The sequence below is a fragment of the Mercenaria mercenaria genome, chromosome 10, assembly GCF_021730395.1.
Source record: "Mercenaria mercenaria strain notata chromosome 10, MADL_Memer_1, whole genome shotgun sequence".
NCBI classification, from domain to species: Eukaryota; Metazoa; Mollusca; class Bivalvia; order Venerida; family Veneridae; genus Mercenaria; species Mercenaria mercenaria.
The window spans coordinates 42,055,998-42,063,292 of record NC_069370.1 but is presented as its reverse complement, the minus strand read 5'-3'; positions in this window follow the sequence as shown (position 1 = coordinate 42,063,292).

Sequence of the window (7,295 nt, the reverse complement as noted above, 5' to 3'; positions counted from 1 at the left end):
GCCTGTTTTTATTTCTTTATGATCTTACAAATTGTCTTTAAAAGAGATTTATCAATTTAATGGTGATTTAGACGAATGAAAATATATGATTTTTCAAGAAAGTCGCTGGCAATGGAATCGATAATGTAGGAACTTGCAATTCTCTTATAATAAGATAATAATAACTATAGAATATATTAACATTGCAGTGTGATTTAAAACATTAAATGATAAATATAGGAACGAGAGTATTATCTGTCTTTTTTTAGAATCATAACTTATTTCTTTAACACGGCTTATAATTAAGAGAAGTATTTAGAAAATATCATGAAATCAAGATTTTAGACCTTTATTTCTAAGGAGGTGGTTTTTTTTCTTTTGCCAGTGACTTGTCTTATATTTGTTTTAGGGTGTTTTTTTTTGCAGATATATTAAAAATATAACAAGCTTTGTTTGCCGATTTTCAGAAGATTTTGGATTCTTTATTAATGAGGGTGAAATATACATAACTACATCATAAAATATACAGTTCTAGAAGTGACAGGAAATTGTTTTAATGTGCTTTCTGCATATAATAAATACGGCTAACCGTATGTCTGAATTTCAATGTAAAAATATGTTTATATTTATTTGATATCAGGAAAAAAAAGTAAAGAACATTTTCTTGATTTTATTTTAATTTACCTGAACAGGTAATGTCGTCTTGCGACCAAAGAATACCTCACAGTATTAATTAGACATGAGCTGACACCTGCACAAAACCGCTGTCCTCCAGTAAGCCTGCTGGATCTGTTGGTGGTAAGACAGGCATGTAGATATATATACTATTTTATTGACGGTTGAATTCTTGTATCGTACTAATAAACATATACATATAAAATAACTTTAAACAAAAATGTTTAGTTATATTTTTTTCTAGTAAAGTGTTGTAATAGATGCTTTAATAACTTTAGATGTTTTCATATTAATGTGAAATATCGCAAGTTTTAAAATCACATAATATTCTAATAGTCCCCATTGTCTCCTAAAATTATCCTGATTTATCATGTTTATAAAATGAATGTCAGGGAAAAACATAGCAAGTTACAACCTTTTAGTCAGCAGTTTTATTTCTCATTATTTGTTTAATTGGTAGTAATTACATAAAGTTCTTTTAAATTTGTTTTCATGGCACTTAAAAGAGCTATTCATTTATAATATATATGGAGTAATTATTTATATATTTTGGATATATATTATGTTATTTTTTTCCTTTCGCATAAGATTGCCTTTCAAGCCTAAAAAAATGCACATATATATTTCCTATTAAAATTTTACTTCTAAACTAGAACACTGTTTTGGTCTTATTTTTTTTTACATAAAATTATATATAAAAAAAGAATAAAATGAAATATGCCAATTTATATAACAAAAATCTTTATAAATATATAAAGGGTTCGACAAACATAAATTTTATACGTCCGCATTTAATTGTATTTGATATATAAGTACCGTAACATTTCAAATTTTAATTCATGAATGATATTTGCAAAGAACAACAATAACATTGGTGCATATATATGGCTTTAAATCTCTATTCCACGAACCCCGTGGTTGCTGCAGTGTTTGACACACGGAAGCTCCTGGTTTTCGTTATATGTGACGACAAAATTATCATCATCGCTTGATAAAACTGAAATTGATGGATGTAGGCATAAATCTTCAACGCTCATGCTATACAAGAGACATAAACAAAACTAGCATTTACTGTCGAAAAATTAGCGTGAATCCCTGTATAGCTTGGGTACGTTGTCATAAAAACGTTAGGCGAGCGCCTAGACGTCACGGACTGAGAGAAAGTGTTTCGCTGGAGCCAAAGTTTAAACATTTAAGACAGTTTTAAGGCTAAGCAGTCTTAATATTTCAGTCTTGTGTTGTTGTTTTTTACACATATGCCTGTAATATTTTAAATCTTTGATATGCATTGCGAGATTTTATTTTGTTGCTTCCACTTTTACAAATACATTTACAATTTATTTAATTAGAAGCATTTTTTAAATTGAATACAAGTAAGACTATGAGAATATACCAAACATGTTACCGTAATGAATTTCCGTCAATAAATAATGAATAGTTAGGGGCAGAAATGCAAAAAAGGAAAATCATATCTATAAATATACTCTCTTTATGCAGAATGTAACGTGGTTGAAAAAGCGGTAGAATAAAAAAAAATTTCCACGGTGGATATGACTGACAAGAACAAGAAATTTCAAAATCAGATATCTAAATCAACCTGCCTGTTTATTTTCAGGGAGCGGAATAAGCAATAAATGTCTATTTCCTTTGACATCGGGCTTCAAAATGTCAAATCGTTGATATCAGTTTAGAAATAAGTTTAATAATACGCGCATATCACTGATAATTCTGTTTAAATAAAATGCACATTCGCATCCTAACAAATATTGCTTTCATTTTTAATGAAAATACTAGGTCATTATCGAATCTCAACATAAAGCTGTTTTAACTGGTTAAATAGAAAAAGATCCGTAAAAACCAGAAAAGAACAAAACATAGCCTTTTTCTTAGAAATGGAAAATTTTAATGAAACCCGGAACAGAACAGAACATGCTATCCTTTTGTCTTGGAGATTGCCCAAACGTGTCTTATTCTATGAGAAAATATATATATTACACATAAACATGGCAATGTATTCAGCTTGCATGAAACACATGTGTATATACGGGTATAAAGCTTAGGATTAAATAGAAATCCTCCTCGGAAGAAACCAAAATTTCCGGTACCTCTCATTCATCACCAGGAAACTTGAAAGTAGTCCGTGGCTTTCGTGTATTTCGTTTGTTCCTCACTTTGTGCCTTTCTTAATTTTCTAGTTATCTCTTTACACGAGGAGCCCGTATTTGGCCAAAGAGATAAGTTTTAATCTTCTATTACACGAAACGTTTTACAAAACTTATCCCCAAAGCTCCTATAAACCTTATTGCGGTGTGTTCCGCCCAACTCTAGAGACATATTAACTGTATTAGTATAAGATAGCTATTATACTCTTGCAATGGTCAGCGCGCCGATCTCTAAGTGTTTCTAAGTTGATTACCAGTCTTAAGGGGAAGTCTAAAATCGATAGAAATAATCCCAAATATAGCTGAACGCAGAGTGGGGAGATCAATTTCTCCAGTATTGGATTCTTGTTCACTGAAGCTCGGGCCACTCGCCAAACCTTTTGCACTGTCGGACGTAAATTGGACAGGGTAGATTTACGAGAGGAATGGTAAAGGGGTTAGTTCCGAGATTGCTTTCTGAAAGAGATAAAAAGAATGGAAGTAATAAGCCAATCTATATTTGACTATCTGCATATGATCGACTGAAACCAAGTCTGAGAAAATTACAGAAAAGCCAGTCCACTGCTGGGAAAATTCGTCTCTTTGAATCGGAACAAGGGATCGCCGGTAGAAAAAAAAGCGAAATTGTTCGGTAATCACGTGCATGGTATAACACTGCCAGAACCTTGTTTTCTTATAATTTAATAAGTTTGACATCCTGGATTGCGTGTTTTACTGAAAGTAAGATTAAGGACCGTAATAGAAGGCAGTATAAGGAACTCTCATATATGGACATCTGTTTGGAGAACTAAACTGCGCGGTCTTGAAAGGATATGTCAGCTTCCTTTGTCAGATATAATGATTATGTATATGTGTTCATAATTTGAAACATACATGCGTTTGGAAACACAACAACTGGCATCAAAGAAAACAAACAACAGGATCTGACTGTTATCAAAGCAGTTTACAATCATGTCATACTGCGTCTCCGTGAAGTCAGTCAAAATAATGGGTGTCAGCTGCAAATGTTGAATTTGAATTACAACCATTGAACGCAAGGGTAAAAACACAAAGCTATGTCTTAAAGGAAACGAAATACATACACCATCTATCTATGAATAGTAATTTAATAAATTATGATTCTAGACATATTTCATATGGTCTGACCTAGTTGTCCCATCATTCGTAAATAACAAATGGTTTCAACCAGCTGGCATTTGTGTGCGGTTTTGAATGCGTTTCTTTAAGGACAAGTTATAATATACTTACATACAAAAACTGCGTTGCACGTAAGATAAAGTTCCGTTACACATAAGTACCAATATACGTTCAGTTCCGTTACACGTCAGTTAAGTTCCGTAACACATAAATTCCGTTACACATAAGGATGAATTCCGTAACATGTAAATTAAGTTCCGTTACACTTAAGTTTCGTTACATGCAAGTTAAATTTCGTTACACGTAAGTTAAATTTCGTTAAGACTAATATTTACATACAACCGAAAACTCCAAACGCCAATGTAACACATTCTCAAGTATACATTGCGTACACATATTTCAAATGAACGTAGTTTTAATACTAATATATAGATACGTGCAGTACATTTTAATACGGAAAGAGGGGCATATAGGAAGATACATGAGAATATACAGATATATATGTGTATGTGTGCACACGTGTATAAAATTCATATTCACTTATCAATCTCTGTCTACCATATTAAAGAGTGTTTAATTGATGACGTTATTTTCTGACGGTAGTGTAAAAATGATAGGTAATAAGACATACGGCGGGACTTACTCATTTAGCCCGTAAATCTTGGACGTCGTGAACATGAATGAAGCGACATTTGACTTCGTAACGCGATCAAGACCCTCCACGCTAACATTATGATAATTTGATAAACAGACCGACCACCATAACACCGCCAATATCTTCATTGTCTGTATAAACGTCTCTATCTCTGGTCAGTCGTTTCTTTACGTTACAACCCGCGGTATTATTGTTGCTTATAGGTATACTTACGCTATGCAAATCAAATTTTAATTAAAAGGCGTTGTCCCCACACGTGCTCTTAATGACAAATTTCCGTCGAATTGCTTTAAGGACAATATTACAACGCATCTCAGTTATGAAGAAAAAAATGTGTTTTCCTCTTTTATTTCGGAATAAAACACTTTTTACAGGAATTATATCATTCATTATGCCTAGTTAAGAAAAAAGTTTTTACATGCAATCTTGTGATATATTTGCTCTGTTTCTAGACAGCTGCTCTGTTTCTAGACATTTTGCTTGAAATAATTTATGCAGGGTATCCACAACGCCACCTAATGTCAAAAGAAGGACGTTTTTAGTCCTACTTTAAGTAGTAGTTTTAATGATTATATTTTTATGAAACTCAATTACTTGCTTATGATAGAGTCTCCTGAGATATTTTTATCAAATCTTTATCAATAACCAGTTTTGCCATTTTTGGATACTTCTATTGAACTTCGGAAAATTACTCCCAAATGTGGAGCACTGAGCTATGACATTGCAATATCCAGTCTCCTCTAACTGTGATCTTATTTCTATTCTAATGTACATTTACATTGTATGATGTATTCATGCTAATATTGTGATTGATTTTGAAATGTTTTCTTTGTATATTTTACACGAATATGATTAATAATCTCCTCAGTAGAGGCAACAGCTAAGTTCAACTTGGTGTACTGACTCCTCAGTGGAGGAACAGCTAAGTTCAACTTGGTGTACGGGCTCGACTATGGAAGATGAAAACGACAGAAATGTTCCTTGTTTACAAACCTAATTTATATGTCTCTTTAGCTTTCACTGCATTACACATTGTATTTTATGTCAATGAAATCCACATATATTACTGCATAATACAGCTAATGCATCTTATGCTGATACCTGCTTAACAATTAAACAAATGGGGCTCATCAAATGTCTATAATTACGAAAACAGATAACTTTAGTGATTATTGTCAGTTCACTTTGTTTTATGTTATGCAAATGCGAATATATTTAAAGTTTAATTTTCCATTTGTTAAAATGCTATGTTTAACGAGAAAACTTGCAGAAATTTATGGGGCCATTTCTTGATTTATTTGTTAATTTCATTTCATTTTCTCATTTTATTTTACTTCTTTAGTGTCATTTATGCTTATATATTGTAACACATGACATTTAATTCACATATATTGTAGATATAATTTGTTACATGTGTACTTGTTAATGTCTGTAAACAGTAATGCAGTTGTATGTAGTATAAAAAAAAATATGAACTTCATTACTTCGCTATTGATATTCCTTTCATGAACATATAAAAACAGAAAACATGTTACCCGCATAAATGTATGAAACAAAAGTGATACCAATAGTTTATTAAGTTGACTTTAATCTTGTATGAAAACGACATATGTTGCAAGTTCATTAAGGAAACGTTTACGTGCCCTCCAAAAGCTTGTATTTCCTTCTGAAGTCTGCATAATTCCATTGTTCCACGTTTAGAGATGTAATGAAAAAACTAACATAATTAAATCTTAAACATCACAAAAAAAAATGTAAACTGTTTGTTGGTTTGAATATACAGACGGACATTTATGGTTTGGAAGTTTTAATATCTGTCACACATAACAAAGAATGGCATCTTTCACATGAGTGTTTCGGGCGTTTAAAGTAACATTTTTTTCAACAACCCTTCGGTCATGTCGTTCATTTATTCGCATTTAGGATATATTTAGAATCACTGAAGCGCCTATGAGAGTTGAGGAAAACTTACTGGTTCATGCCATCTCGTTTTGTCCGTAATTAAGGAAATGGACACATTTTATTGCAATATTTACATGATTTTGAATGGACAATCAACCGCTTCGTTGCGGCTAAGACTTACAGAATCATAAGAAATAAGGCATCACCGAGAGAAAGGCCAAAGGTGGTATCACGTTTAGAGAATGAGCCAAATATACACAAGTATGACACAAAAAGCATTATAAATTCATATCTAGATTCTATAACAAAATAAAGTGACATTTAAGGCAAAATAACAATCAAAATGCACATACATGTACAATCTCAATGAGGATTAATTTATGATAATGGGAGCGTAAAGTTTGAATAATGAGTGTTTTAAATCAGATGAAATGGATTTCTTTAACTTTATGTAATGCTGAAAAGTGATGGATGTCGCATGTAAAAGTCCTCAACAAAGAGAAATAAAGGTTATAAATGAAGGGTATGGTGACTGGCAATAAAACTAGAATGGATGTATGCCACCTATAAGAATTTAATGGTTAACCACCCATCCTTTCTATATGTTCATATAAACTGGCATATAGTAAGATTTCTTTAAAGTGGCACAAATATATCGGTATGCTAGGCTAGCCAGTTGTTCAAAACAAGGGGACAAAATTAATAAAGTTTGTAACAACGGCATAGAAGTCGTTTAGTTTTGGAGGACATTAAATCATACATACATAAACAAGACAAAATGTAAA